Source organism: Odontesthes bonariensis, chromosome 24 (assembly GCF_027942865.1).
Source record: "Odontesthes bonariensis isolate fOdoBon6 chromosome 24, fOdoBon6.hap1, whole genome shotgun sequence".
NCBI lineage: Eukaryota > Metazoa > Chordata > Actinopteri > Atheriniformes > Atherinopsidae > Odontesthes > Odontesthes bonariensis.
In genome coordinates, this window is record NC_134529.1 from 30,876,445 (window position 1) to 30,893,102 (window position 16,658).

Sequence of the window (16,658 nt, forward strand, 5' to 3'; positions counted from 1 at the left end):
GCGGTAACTTTGAAGACTGTACCATTTAAGGTGGGGGGGGGGGGCGGGTTATAGATAAGGTAAACACATCTAATTTGCCCGAATCGAGTAATAGCGCACAGAATTAAGAAAAACGCTGGGCCTGTTCATGACTAATTTATATAATTTCTTTCATGTAATAATATAATAACTATCATGACATTTTTTTTACAACCTTAATTTTGGGGGCCCCCGCCAGGTACTTGGGGCCCTACGCACTCTGCATACTCTGCTTATGCGGAGCGGCGGGCCTGTGTGTGTGTGTTGGTGGCATGCACACGTCCAGCTGCCATGTTGTGAAAGGCTTCAGGTCCCACGGTCCAGGAGACAAGACAACCACAAGTAGGAAAGGTCTCATGCGCAAACATGCCGGACAATATAGAAACATTCAGTTGACAGGACACTGAGAGTACACCTACTTTTCTTTTTTCTTTTAATGTCCAACTAATTCTGAAATGTTTGTTCATATGAGATCAGGAACATAGTGAAAAAGACTCTGACATAACTATGATATTATTTCACCCTGTTCCTCACAGAAATCTAGGTAATTATGCAAAAATGTCGAGAAAGATTATTCAACAAAACCCCTGAAACAGGTTGATATGCACAGGGAGCTGTTAATGTAATCTCCCACCAGCTGTATATCTGCACCCGACAAGAATAACTCAGTCAGCTAGCTTTTGTTGCCCCTAACATACTTTATGTTACTTTGCTGCTCAGAGATTTATTTGCCTTCAGTTGCCCAGTGTAAGGGAAATTTCAGGAGCCTTGATACTCATCCTTACAACTTAATCAACACTTAGGTATTAGCTATATTCCATGTGATCTGCTGTTTTCATTTCAATTTATTATTGATGAAGTTAATCGCACACAGCCAAAGACAACAAGTTTTCAGGACTGCAGACAGTTTCCTAGGTGTTAAATCTGAGGGACATCTTCATCTGAGATCAAATACTCAACCAGACAGATTTGTCAGCCTACTTCAGGTGGGCTACTTCTAAATAGGAGTCTGCACACCTATTAACTTGCCCAGAGTGAATAAAAGTTTAAAAAAAAAACTTCAATTCAATTCAGTTCTATTTATAAAGCACCACATTACAACAAATGTCATCTCAATAAAACAATTCAATAAAACAGTCCAATTCAAGCCAATTAGAATTCAATTCATTGTAATCATAATCCAATTAAATCCAATTAATTAATTAAAAAAATAATCCAATTCATTCATATAGAGCCATTTCAAAAACATCTTCCTAGCTAAGGAAACCAACAGATTGCACTGAAACTTGTCTTCAGTCCAATCTCCCGGCCTGAGCGTGCCTGAGGCGACTGTGGAGAGAAACGACTCCCTTTGAACAGGAAGAAACCTCTGGCAGAACCAGAACCAGGAAGGGTGGCCATCCGCCTCGACCAGCTGGGGTTTGAGAAGACACAAAAGAGGGGACAACAAACACTGTAACACCATTCAAAGGATATCTGTTGGAACAGGGAAACACGAGTTAATGACCACAATAATAAACAGATGAGCCCCCCCAGCAGGCTGGGCCTATAGCAGCTTAACTATGGGATGTTTCAGGATCACCTGAGCCATCCCTAACTATAAGCTTTATCAAAAAGTAAAGTTTTAAGCCTGGTCTTAAAAGTGGAAAGGGTGTCTGCTTCCCGGACATTTACTGGCAGCTTATTCCACAGAGAGGGACCTGATAACTGAAGGCTCTGCCTCCCAAACTGGCAGCTGGTTCCACAGAGAGGGGCCTGATAACTGAAGGCTCTGCCTCCCAAACTGGCAGCTGGTTCCACAGAGAGGGGCCTGATAACTGAAGGCTCTGCCTCCCAAACTGGCAGCTGGTTCCACAGGGAGGGGCCTGATAACTGAAGGCTCTGCCTCCCAAACTGGCAGCTGGTTCCACAGAGAGGGGCCTGATAACTGAAGGCTCTGCCTCCCAAACTGGCAGCTGGTTCCACAGAGAGGGGCCTGATAACTGAAGGCTCTGCCTCCCATTCTACTTTTAGAAACTCTGGGAACCTCAAGTAAACCTGCAGTTTGGGAACGAAGTGCTCTGTTAGGAAAATATCTTACAATGAGATCTTTAAAGCTGCCGTCGGCAGGTTTTCAAAATTCCGAGTCTAAAGTTGGAAAAATCGAACTGATACAACTTTCAGGTCCCTCCCCCAACCTCTACCAAGCAGTTTTTCTGCATCACTCTGAGACAGGATGTTCCTGATTTTAACAATATTACGAAGATGAAAGAAGGCAGTCCTAGAAACCTGTTTTATATGCGAGTCAAATGATAAGTTCTGGTCAAAAATAACTCCAAGGTTCCTCACTGTAGAACTAGAAGCCAAGGAAATACCATCTAGAACAGGGGCCGGCAACCCGCGGCTCTTTCATCTTACAGCTCACACCAAAAGCGACAAAATCGCCTGTGGTCACACAGGTCGCTCACAACGCGTAGCCTGCAGTCGCTGCACACCAAAAGCAACCAAAGGGGCGGGTCTTTCAAACAGCAGGCATATATAATAATCCATCTATACACAGAGGTGGACAGAGTACACAACTTCACTACTTGAGTAAAGATACAGATAGTCCTTGTCAAATATTACTCCACTACAAGTAAAAGTAGCTTACTCAAAATATTACTTAAAGCTGCAGTCTGCAACTCTTTTTCAAGCATAATGCCTGGAACTGTCCGGGGATTCTGAAAGTAGTACATTAAATACCCCAATACAAAAAAAACGAGTTCTCTAGGTCCCCTATATGTCCCGCTAGGTCCCTCCAAAGCCAGCAGGTTTGTTTACAAAATTGCTGACCGGACCGGTAAAAGGTAACCAATCAGGTTACGAGCTGGGCTCTGCTGCCTGTCAATCACCGATTGTGCACGCGCGATACAAGGTAGGCTCGTCCCCACGCTTATTTATCTAGACTATTGAACTTCATTACGGGCTAGTCTACTTACTGTGTCTTCCATGATCGCAAATGACAGGTGAGTTGATGAATGAGGAGTCGTGTAGGCGCATCTGGCGTGCACGTAGACGTGCACGAGTTCTCATGTGTTTTGAAGGGGCGGGACAGGAAGTTGAATAACTTTTTATTTTTCGGTTAAAAAATAAGCATTTCTTGCATTTTGCGACTACGGAGGTCACCGTTTTCAACTTCAAGTGTTCTGATAGATCATGTAAACTCTTAAAATGCCAAAAAGTAGGACTTTACGTATGACAACAACAAATCTTGCAGACTGCAGCTTTAAGTAAAGTACTAAAGTATTTGCTTAAAAAAGTATTTTTAAAAAAATCATACAATTACGTTTAAAATGTTCATCTGCAATTTAACAAACTTTAAGCTAGCTAACATCAGTAGCTACTTTACGTTATGCTTTTTCAGGTTTGAAGACTAGTTTCTGTAGGCTGTGATATAATTTGTTTGCGGTAAGCACAACAAACATTTAAACTAAAACAAATCTGTTTTTGTCTCATAAATCTCAAACATGGGTTTCAGATAAGGCCACGGGTCCTTGGTGGGAGTTTCTCCCTCCATTGTATGGATTGTATGGGATGACCTAGTACAGGTACGGCAATACGACTAAGACAAACCATTCACGAATCAGCAGAAACTGTTTTTTTTCTCAGAATTTTTTTTAAAAAATCATCAGAAGACGAAAGCTCAAAAGTAGCGACTAACGAGAGCATCAATTAAAATGTAGGGGAGTAAAACGTACAATATTTGTTCTTCAAATGTAGTGGAGTAAAAGTAAAAGTATCCCCCAAAAATAATACCAAGTAAAGTACAGATACTCAAAAACTGTACTTAAGTACAGTACTCAAGTAAATTTACTTTGTTACTGTCCACCACTGTCTATACATGGGTTCCCTCTTTCACCATGGATCGCACTCTGGGCAGCCTTCTTTGTGTTGCATCTGCATATTGGCGATGGAAATCCAGGGCCCGTTGCCGTCAGTCCATCTGGGTCCATAACGTCCTGAGAAACCGACCTCTCCACGGAGAATTTCGCCGTCTGATTCACGAGCTCCGCTTCGAACGCTGGTCGCTCATCGATGCCAACGTACATTGAAAATGAACAGCTGAAATAAACTGATTATTTCTGTGGAAATGATCACAAAGCTGAGCTGCAACTATTTTTTTAAGAGCTTTAGACAAAAAAAAGGAGATTGGATATAGGTCTATAATTAGCTAACACTTCTGAATCAAGAGTAGGTTTTTTAAGTAAAGGTTTAATTACAGCAACCTTAAAGGGGATAGAGAATCAAAATCGTCTTTTTCACGTTTTTGGTGTTAGTTCTGAGTCTCCCCGCTGTGGGGAGTACACACGAAGTGCCAGCAAGTGTCAGAACCTCTGTTTCAAGTTCTCCCCTTTTTTGAATTGCCGCCAGAAAAAGTGCCAATCCGTTTTTGAGCAAAAGTGACGTCACTTTTGGCACAATCGCCCCCCCCACACCCAAATCCACAGCCACCCCGTTTCAGACACGCCCCTTCGGCGAGAAACAGGAACAGGTGTATGGCGTGATCTTTGTGCCACCAGGTTGAGCGCGCAGTGACACTGATTTGAGGGCACAGATCTATCTGAAGGAACAATAATTTTAGGCGTGTGCGTATGAATCTCACACACGCTCGCTCATAGGTGCTCGGACACGCGCTCAACTCTGACAAACTGCTCGCTCGAACGGCTCACTCTGCTCGCGCTCGGCTCTATCTCTCTGCTATCTCTCGGAGCTGAGTGAAGCTGACACCCCACCCACGTGAAAAATTCAAGCAAATAGATTGATCGGTTAGTGCTGAATTTTTCACGTGGGTGGGGTGTCAGCTTCACTCATCTCGCTCGCGGCTCTGTCTCTGCGCTCGCAACTCTGTTAGTTGTATGTAAATGAGCCACGCCACCAGCCAATCACAGACTGGTAGTTTTCACAGACTGGTATTTGTGTGATAAATAATAAAAAAATAAGGAGGAAGAATTGTAGTAATCATGTTAAAACTGGTGTAGTTGGGTGCTAGCTAGTTAGCCTACTGATTACTGTTGTAGGGTGTCACAAATATTTTAGAGAAAGAAACCTAACATCAACTTTTTTTATTTGTTTCTCTTTATATTCTTTTATGTATTTTAATGCTTCTTCCACTCCCTGCTGCAATGCTTTTATTTAATGAAAAGAATTGTTTTGTACATGAAATGTGCTACAAATAAATTTGATTTGATCAAAATCTAAAACGGTAGAAAAATAAAACTACACCAGCTTAGGAAATTAAATGTTTGAAGTATTGAAGTGGTTGTTTTTACCTAGTAAGTTATGAACTATAGCAGCTGACCCACAGTGAGTTTTTTAAACTTTTAAACTTTAAACTGATCAATTGTGTTATTGGTTTAATCTGTAATGGTTACTGGTTTGACAAAAAAATATAACATCTAGTTTAATTCCTTTAGGGTGATGGTAGAAGTTCAATTGAGTCTGCACTGCAGACTCTGCAGTGATTGGCTGGTGGCGTGGCTCATTTACATATAACTAACAGAGTTGCGAGCGCAGAGACAGAGCCGCGAGCGAGCAGAGAGATAGAGCCGAGCGCGAGCAGAGTGAGCCGTTTGAGCGAGCAGTTTGTCAGAGTTGAGCGCGTGTCCGAGCACCTATGAGCGAGCGTGTGTGAGATTCATACGCACACGCCTAAAATTATTGTTCCTTCAGATAGATCTGTGCCCTCAAATCAGTGTCACTGCGCGCTCAACCTGGTGGCACAAAGATCACGCCATACAGGTGTGCCTTCCAAGGCTGTGAAAGCGGACTACGATCCCGGAAAGCAATGTTCGCGATCAATGGCTTTTATTTATTTTTAACAGCATCTCCAGTACATACAACCGCCGACTTTTCTTTTGCGCTGCGCATTTCACGGAGTACAGTTTCACAAAGCTTGCACGATTCCGAGCAGGCTTCAGTCGGAATTTAATGCTCAGTAGAGGCTCAGTTCCGACAGGGACAGACACAGACTGCAGCGAGCTGTGCGCTCCGCTGAGAAGCTGATCGGCTGCAGCCTCCCATCTATCCATGACCTGCACGTCTCCAGGACTAGGGGCGAGCAGGTCGGATCACAGCTGACCCTTCTCTATTTGCACCACTCCCCTCGGGCAGGAGGCTTCGGTCCATTCGGACCAGAACCTCCCGTCACAAAAACAGTTTTTTCCCCCTTGCAGCTGGACTTATGAACACTTCATAATCACCTCATAACCTGCCCCAGTCACTTTACCATCATTAAAACTGCACTAATGAAGCTGCACTGTTGTTGCTCTGTACATTGAATACTGTGTATTGTTGTACACACCTTTTACATTTTATATTCATATATTTGTATTCTTTATTTTTTATTATTATATCCTATGTTACATGTTTGCACCTTACGCCGCAGCAAATTCCTAGTTAGTAAACACTGTTCACTAACAATGGCAATAAAACGAATTCTGATTCTGAACAAAATCTACCCCAGCAATCAGTACAGCCTGTAAGTATCACATTTTATTTTGTTTTAAATGTGTGTTGTGCCATATTCCTGTTGTAAGAATTGCACGTTAGCTCTGGCTTGTTCATCTAAAGGGAATGAGCTAACCAGCCAATCAAGCAACGGCAACCGAATAGCGCCAACACCTACCTGCATTTCATAATGAGGTTGCCAGATAAGCTCTGAAGCTCTGAAAAGGGCAAACGACGCATTCTAAACCCAGCATAGTAACAGCTGTTTCAGAGAGCCTTTTAGGGAGGTTCTAAGCCATTACAGACCCAACCAATTTTTTTTGGGCTACAAATCACATCACAGAACAAGGATTAATGCCCCATTCAACCTTTCTCTATCACCTTTAAAAGTCTGAGGTACATATCCTGTCAACAAAGAAAGATTGATCAAATCCAATATGGAAGTATTGATTAATGGGAAAACCTCCTTGAACAGTCTGGTTGGGATTGGGTCTAAAACACAAGTTGATGGTTTAGAAGAGACTATTGCGGGGGCGTGGTTATGGCACTGAACTAAGCACACGTCTTTTTGTGAGCTCCTGGCGATATTCTTGTAAAATCCTGTAAATTTTCCTTTTACTACATTAACAGTGATTGCAAATCATTTGCGGCAACCTATTTTTGTACACCCGCGACAATATGCCGGCAAAGAAAGCACAAAACAAATCGAAAGCACATTCTTCTCCGAGTGAGGAAAACGAGGTCTCAGATGCTAACAGCCTAGCTAGCTCAACAGGTGAAGCTAGTCCCGTGAGTCACTTGGACGTGGATACTGGAGTGGCCCACAACATGGACATTATTCAGATGCTCGACGGGATCAGAAACAACTTTTCCACAAAGACAGATGTGGTCCTGAAAGCAATACAAGAAGAGGGACGTGCAGGACTTTTCGGCGCGCATGGATGAAGCAGAAGTGCGCATTAGCAGCGTAGAGGACACATTTAACTCAGAGAAAGGCAAGACTGATGCGCTGGTTAAACAAGTTACTCTCCTTACGAACAAACTCGACGAGCTCGAAAACCGCTCTCGTCGATCCAACCTGCGACTAGTTAACGTGCCGGAGAAGATGGAAGGAAATGATGCGGTGGCTTTCCTGGAGAAGTGGCTTTCCTGGAGAAGTGGCTTTCCTGGAGAAGTGGCTTTCCTGGAGAAGTGGCTTTCCTGGAGAAGTGGCTTTCCTGGAGAAGTGGCTCCCCGAAGCGCTGGGACCAGAGGCATTCCCAAGACAACCTCTCATTGAAAGAGCACACAGGTTGCCCGGCCGGGCGCAACCTAATCGATCGACCAGACCGAGAGTCCTCATCGTGAAGTTTTTAAACTTCCAGGATAAAGTCCGGGTGATGAGAGCAGCCAGGGCCAAAGGCAAAGTCATCTGCGGCGGTCAGGAGATCATGTTCTTCCCGGATCTTTCGACGGAGCTCCACCGACGAAGGAGGGGTTTCGACCGGGTAAAACAACAACTGATATCGATGAACATACGGTACGGAATAATTTACCCAGCTAAGCTATGAGTGACGTCTGATGGTCAAACACGTGAATTTGAAACCCCAGCAGATGCTGAAAAATTCATCCAAGCTCTTCAAAACACAAAGGTCCCGCAGAGTAACTAGAATGATCTGTTGTATCCTTCATGATCCGCTAATCTATAGTTTGATGGTGCGGGCTTTAAGAGCTAGTAGCACACATGTGAAATGGTAATGCTCTCTTTTATTTTATCTCTGTTGTTGAGGAGAATTTTCTGTTTTGTTTATATCATTCCTTCAGTCTCCTCAGAGGTAATGGGTTCTTCATTTACTTTATCTAAAGACTGTCACGTGCCTTTCTTAAGCGGGTTTTCACTATTTTATTGGAGGAGTGAGTATTCACTATAATGTCGGCTTTCCTAGATGAGAGCTAAGCTGCAAGAAAGACTATGATGAACATTCTGTTTGTGTAGATTATATACTAGTGCCAGGAACACAAATGTATAGTTAGTTTTGTTTCGTTCTGTTATGACTGCTCGGTTTGGGTTAGCTGCTCCCTTGGTTACACTGGAGCAGTGTGTGCACTTAACTGCACCCCAAGGTCAGGGGGAGGGTGGGGAAGGGCGAGGGGCTGTCCTGTTCAGGTTGACAGCTAAGGGGGTTCCTGTATGGCAGATTTTGAGTTTTTTTTGTTTTGTTTTTTTCTGTACTGTTTACAACATGTTGCATTTTGCTGGTGCACTCCCAATACAACACAGATATATCCAACAGGTTTACCAACAACTAAAAGATGATGCTATGCTGCACAATCTGGTGTATTATTGAGGTTAGATGACTTCGAATAAGAACTTTAAATGTACTTCATGGAACGTTACAGGGATGGTAATGTTGACTAAATTAAAACAGGTTATCACCAGACTTAAACAACTTAAGTCTTCAATAGTGTTTATTCAGGAGACTCGTTTACTTAAAGAGGACTTGGTGAAAATACGTAGGAGATGGCCAGGCAAAGTGCTAGCATCCTGTTTCCCTTCTCATTCGAGAGGGGTTATGGTGTTAATTCATAACTCAGTGCCTTTCCAAGTAAATAACACTATTTATGATAAAGCTGGTAGATTTTTGGTGGTTCAAGGAACTCTCCTTAGAGAAAATATCAATTTGATTAATGTTTATGGTCCCAATGATGATAACCCATTATTTTTTGAAAATTTATTTCTGCTGTTGGCCACCCTCCCTGGTAAGATAATATTGGCAGGTGACTTAAATTGTGCTCTAGACCCAAAGCTGGATCGCTCGTCAGGGATGGATACATCCCACTCACAATCAAGAAAAAAAATTCAACAATATATGAAAGACCTGAATCTCTGTGATCCGTGGAGGATTCAAAATCCTAACAAAAGGGAATTCTCGTGCTACTCAGCAGTACATAAAACCCACTTCCGAATAGATTATTTTTTAATTTCCTCATCCCTGCTACCCAGTATAACTAATTGTACATATGATAGTATTGTTTTGTCAGATCATGCCCCAACCTCACTATTTTACAACGTTGAACAATTGAATAGACACTCAGCTAATTGGCGCTTACACCCTAAATGGCTACAACACTCGGACTTTATAAAATGTGTAGGAGAACATATTGATCTCTACTTCTCAATAAATACGAATCAAACAACTGCAGCCATTAGGTGGGAAGCTTTTAAAGCATATATTAGAGGGCAAATGATAAGCTTCACCAGCTCTAAATTTAACAAATTCAAACAGACAATGAATAAATTAGATTCTAAAATTAAAGAATTAGAGAGAGAGGCTATCATAGATGATTCGACAAAAAAAAAACAGGAATTACTGACCCTTAAAGCAGAATACGAGGAGCTCTCTTTGCTCAAGGCGGAAGAAGGTCTAATAAGACTGAAACAAACTTTTTATGATCAGGGTGAAAAGCCGGGGAAATTGCTAGCATGGCAGATAAAGAAACTTGAATCTGACAGAGCCATCAACATAATTAGGAACGAACAAGGAGAATTATCTACAGATCCCACAGAAATTAATAACACCTTTGTTTCATACTATAAAAGCCTTTATAATTCTGACAGCCCACTAGACTGGGTAAACCAAACCAATTTCCTAGATGGATTAGCCACTCCCTGTATTTCTGAGGGTACAAAAACTGAATTGGAGAGGGAATTAAATTTGAATGATGTCTCTAACGCCATTACAAACATGAGAGGAGGTAAGGCTTCGGGTCCAGATGGGCTTCCGATTGATATATATAAATTATTTAAAGCAAAACTAATAGCCCCATTATTAGATGTTTATTTGGAATCCTTTAAAACAGGTGGTCTCCCCGCTTCACTACGAAATGCTTTGATCACTCTTATTTTAAAACCAGGCAAAGCGTCAACCGAACGCGGTTCTTACAGACCCATATCACTTTTAAATTCTGATGCAAAGTGTAACGCTTCTAACTTAACGTTATATATATATATAGGACCACTATTATCAGAGCTAGGTTCGACTATAAGGAGAGAATTGGCAACGACCAGAATTCCGATGAAGAAAAAGGAATAACATTTATTAAACACACAAGAAAGAATATTGAACCTCAACAGAAAAAGTATAATACCCTTAAGTCAGTCAAGTAGTCAGTCGGTTACCCAAAATAAAATATAATGAAGTTCAATGTTACATTTCTTTTCAACCCAAAGTTCAGTGTTTCATCCCCAAAGTTCAACCCCAAATGTTGAACTCAAAGTTTCAGTCCCAATGTTCAATGCTCAATAATCAATGTTCACGTATACCTTTGAATCCTCAAAGGAAATGAAAAAAAGTAGAAAAATGGAAAAAAGAAGATCTTCGTACGTACTCTTGCAAAAAATAAAATAAAACAAGGCCTTTTGAATCTTAATCTTATCTGTAATCCAGAACAGGATGCGTCCAGGTCACAGCTCACGGGTAGACGCACACGCACACTGGTCACAGTCCTTAAGGCTGATTCATACTCGGCGCGACCTCGCTCATACTAGCTGGTCGCAAATGGCGCAAACGGTCACGTGTCCCAAAATTCCGCCACGCCCCCCTTCGCAAGCTAGAAAATCCTCGCGCGGCGCAAGGGCGCGCACACAACTTTTTTTCTGACTTTGCGCGTGCTCCAGCGGAAACAGCTGACCAAGAAAAAGAAAAAAATGAACACTGCAGAGACCGCGGTGACCGAGAGGATGCGCCTCTACAAACATCTGTACGACACGTCTATGAAGTTACACTGGGACAACGTTTGACAAAGTTCGTCTTGTTGCAAAGGACGAACATTCCACCTTCTCTTCTGTTTTTGCCGCAGCCGCTTAGCTCTGAGATACATATACAGTTCTACACCCAGAGTAAATTCATTCCGCATCAGATGTGCCAGCCTCTGCGGACGTGACACCACAGGTGGCATTGTGTATGCTTTCTTTGTGTGCTTTTCAGCTTGTTTCCTCAACAGTGACGCTCGCTGGTCTGGAGAGAACTGCAAATGTGACGCATTCTCGGCGCAAACTGCGCTTATGAGCTGAAGGAACTGTGAAGGGGCTGGCGCTTTCGATGACGTCATTAATGGTTCTCGAGCCAGAACAGTTGCGCGTTTGCGCCGAGTATGAATCAGCCTTTAGGAAGGCTCGCCGTATCTCTCTCTCTCTCGATCATGGTAGAAGGTGCTCAACAAAAAAACCAATCGGAGATTCAAGGATTAAAACCCCAAAACGTCTTCAGGAGTAGTAATTTAAACGATAACCTCTTCTTGAGTAAGATAAACAAAGGATTAGTTCGAAAATAAACGGATGATTGTCAAAACGTTGATAAATGTTAAAGGATAAGACCGGTTTTTTGACACTGGGCCCTTGATTTCACATTATAACATGATGTTCTACTCACCCCTGCTTGTTGTTTGTCATTTGGAGCTGTTCCGAAGATATTCGCGAGGCGTCTGGCTGCTCTCTTGAGATATTCGGCCATGAAACGGTTTCCTATGGGCAAGCTCATACAGGCACAAACTATGCTGTTTATAATTTATTAATTACTCTACACCAGCACTGATAACGTGGAGGTGCGTCGCTTACTTAAAAAAATCCGGGTTACTAATTTTGAATTTTAGCCGAATGAATAAATAGGCAGCAGGTCTGTGGGCTGCCTGTGGCAGTAGCACGACGATGACGTCAGTAACACCCACTTTACGACAAAAAAATCAAAATTACAATAACCCGGATTTTTTTAAGTAAGCGACGCACCTCCACGTTATCAGTTCTAGTGTAGAGTAATTAATAAATTATAAACAGCATAGTTTGTGCCTGTATGAGCTTGCCCATAGGAAACCGTTTCATGGCCGAATATCTCAAGAGAGTAGCCAGACGCCTCGCGAATATCTTCGGAACAGCTCCAAATGACAAACAACAAGCAGGGGTGAGTAGAACATCATGCTATAATGTGAAATCAAGGGCCCAATGTCAAAAAACCGGTCTTATCCTTTAATCTTTCTTTCACTCGCGATTTCTCTATCAGCTTGAAGAGCAAAAATGCAGTTGTGGAGTCTTCCTCTATGTGCAATGCACTCGTTCACATACAGCATAGCGCCCTCTAGTGGACAGGGGGCGAACGCTACAACTACATTCAATAACCCAGTGTAACTTATGTGGGTTACAAAAGATTCTAGCCAAGGCTCTAGCTATGAGACTAGAGAGGGTTCTACCAGCCATTATACATGGAGACCAGAATGGTTTTGTGCAAAGTCGTCAGGGGTTCCACAATGTGAGGAGAGTTCTTAATATAATCCACGAGTGTGAAGAGTCCCCTGACACCGCAGTACTATCCCTCGACGCGGAAAAGGCGTTCGACCGAGTCGAATGGCTCTATCTTCTTGAGGTGCTTAGGCGTTTTGGATTTGGTGATTACTTTCGCAGATGGGTCGAAATTTTGTTTGTTGATTCTTCTGCAATGGTATATACTAATACTCTCATCTCTCAACCTTTTGAATTATTCCGAGGCACAAGACAAGGGTCACCAATTTCGCCTCTACTTTTTGTAATAGCCATGGAACCATTAGCTATTGCGATTAGATCACACCCCTCAATCCATGGAATTAAGATTGGGGACATGGAACACAATACAGCAGTGTACGCTGATGATACCATTGTATTTTTATCACATCTTACAGAATCAATACCATCTCTCTTGGAGTTGTTTATTCAATTTGGTACTATCTCTGGGTTCAAAGTGAACAAAGAAAAGTCATCTATTATGTTCTTAAATGCAAAGGAAAGGAAGAAACCTGTAGTATCCCACCCATTTGTTAACGCCACAGAGGGATTCAAATACTTGGGCATCAGAATAACCCCAAAAATATGTAATCTTAGCTCAGCCAATTATGAGCCCATGGTAGTAGAGGTGTCGGAAGAGATCACTAGGTGGACAACACCACCGCTTTCTTTACTGGGAAGAATAAACACTGTAAAGATGACTATACTACCTAAATTTTTATATATTTTTCAGTCAATCCCGCTTGCCCCCCCTCCTTCTTTTTTTCCTAGGACCAGAAAGCTCCTTTCTAATTTCATCTGGAATAATAGAAAGCCAAGACTCAGACTCTCTCTATTATATTTACCGTATGATAGGGGAGGGCTACAGTTGCCAAATCTAGAATGGTATTATTGGGCTGCGCAGTTGAGAGCCACAATGTTTTGGTTTTCTAAAGATGTTTTCATGCCCTGGATAGAAATTGAAAAACTTTCCTCAAAAGGTTTGTCATTGAATAGCTATCTATACTCAGCATCCTATAAAACATTAAAGAAGAGTACTACTAATCCTTTTGTAAAAAACACTATTGTTGTTTGGCATGTAGTTCAAAAAATGTTGGGGGACTCCCCAGGGTTGTCCTGTTTCTCCCCAATATGGGGTAATGATCACTTCGCTCCAGCAAAGAACGACATGGGTTTTAAAGCATGGCTGAACAAGGACATAGGAAAACTACAGGACGTATATGACGACGATACTCTAATGTCATTCAGTGAGATAAAGGCCAAGTTTGATATTCCGCAAAAACACTTCTTTAAGTATTTACAACTTAGAAGTTTTATTCTGGCACACTTGAACAATTCAGTGCAACAACCTCCATTCTCCATCTTAGAAACACATGTTACAAAAAACTGTTTGGGTAAAAAATTGGTATCCCGGTTCTATAACATGCTGGTTGAAAACCACAAAGAAAACTGATAGTAAGAGACAGCAATGGATACAAGACCTACAAGAAGATATTACACTCACTGAATGGAGTGAAATATGTTTAAAAATAGGCAAGGCAAGGCAAGGCAAGGCAAGGCAAGGCAAGGCAATTTTATTTATAGAGCACTATTCATACACAGGGCAATTCAAAGTGCTTTACAGCTACATAAAATCACAAGAAGGCAATAAAACCATTAAAAAGGAATAAAAAAAAATAAAAGAAAGAAATTAAAAAAGAAAGAAATTTAACACCCATTAAAATAATCATTAAGTAATTAAAAAGTGAAGAGTGCAGATAAAATACTTTCAGGTGTCATATGCACAGCTAAATAGAACTGTTTTCAGCCTGGATTTAAACATTGTCAGAGTTGAGGCCTGTCTCACATCTTCTGGAAGACTGTTCCAGATTTTAGGAGCATAAAACTGAAACGCAGCCTCACCTTGTTTAGTCCTGACTCTGGGCACCAGCAGGAGACCCCTCCCTGGGGCAGGAGACCCCTCCCTGAGGTTCTCAGAGCCCGAGTTGGTTCATATGGCTCTAACATGTCAGAGATGTACTTTGGCGCTTGACCATGAAGAGACTTGTACACAAGCAGAGCTGTTTTAAAGTCTATTCTCTGAGCGACAGGAAGCCAGTGCAGAGACCTGAGCACTGGACTAATATGGTAGTATTTCCTGGTTCTAGTCAGGACTCGAGCAGCAGCGTTCTGGATGTAAAAAAATACACACTCAAACCATCAACACTCGTTTGAGAATGATACAATTCAATTGGATAATGCGAACATATATCTCTCCTGTACAACTAAATAAATTTGATCCTAATATACTTGATCTATGTAACAATCACCAGGGCACATTATATCACTGCTTATGGAAATGTGAAGAGATTAAAAAATTTTGGAGCTCAGTCTTAAAATATATCTCTCAGATCACAACTTCCCCTATACCTTTATGCCCTAAGGTATGTATTCTAGGCATTTATCCAGATGACTGTACTTTATCCGGTAAGGAAAGAAAAATGGTTGACCTTTGTCTATTGCAGGCCAAACGCTGTATTGCACTGTGCTGGAAGAATGTTGGTTGCCCATCTTTTACCCTCTGGTTAAACAACTTAACATCAAGTTTGGCTCTTGAGAAACTGACGTATATCATTAAAAAGAGGGCTTCTGAATTCTATGACATCTGGAGGATGTTTCTGGAGCTGTTGAGAAAGGGAGACTGAGACAATGAAAAGTATTTGGTTGTTTGTGGGAAGTGCAGGCTGCAGCCTACACTTTGAATACTTTTTATATTTATCTTTTATCTTTTATTTATTATTTTTATTTATGTGTTTATTTACTTTTTTTTTTTTTTTTTTTTTAATATTGTTTTCATTGTTTCATATTCATTGTACAATGACTTGCTGTCTAATTACTGTGGTTTATTGTATTTGTTTTGGTCATTTGACTATTATTTTCTTTTCTGCCATGTGTTTTGGTTGTTATATTGACATGAAAAACCAATAAATATATGTTTAAAAAAAAAAAGAAGAGACTATTGCTGTTGTTAGTTCAGAGAGATCAACTGGACAGAAGCCGTCTAAATATAAATCAGGTTCTAAAGATACTTCTAAAGCTGCTGTACTTGATGATACATCACTGATAATAGTGGGAAGGACTCCATCAATCTTCTCTCTGATAGAAACAATTTTATTGATAAAGAAGCTCATGAAATCATCACTGTCATTGTCTCTCCAGCTTTCTTGCAGTCTGCTTTAAAGCATGCATGAGCGACGTCCCCCAAGAACAAGCTTTAGAGTGAGATATCTGATCAATCAATCTCTTTAGGTTGTTTAGAGCTGATATTAAGAATTATTTAAGTAAAAAAAAACAGCTTCAAAAGGCACATAACACCATGCAAAGGAATAAACTACAGTCAGAATAAAGTTTTCAGAGTACAACATGTTCCTAAAGCAACAAAACTTATGCAACACCTGAGCACCAACTTACCCACGAAGTGATCAGAAGTCTCAAGAGACAGACGTTCCGTTGTGATTAGATGATTAAATTAAAGTCAGCATGTCATAAACTTCAGATTTTTTTCCCCACAGTGGGAAAATGATCACCTGCATGAATTAGCAGTTTAGTCACAGAGGCACTATGTATGTTCTCATGACATAAACAAAGTTATTTGGTAACTACAGGCTTCGAAAAAATCATTAGGAAATAATGGTAAGTCAGTATTTCGGCAGGGTTAGGTTCTCAGATGTCACCACTGAGAACTATGCATGTTTGACTCTATCTTTTATTCTGGGATCTCATTTATTTCCAGTTATACATTTATATTAGATACGTATAACAGATAGTTAGATATATAAGTCATATCCTGCATTTGCTGCTACTAGGAAGCTGTTAACTCAAATGTGGAGGAAAATTCTGATGTAAA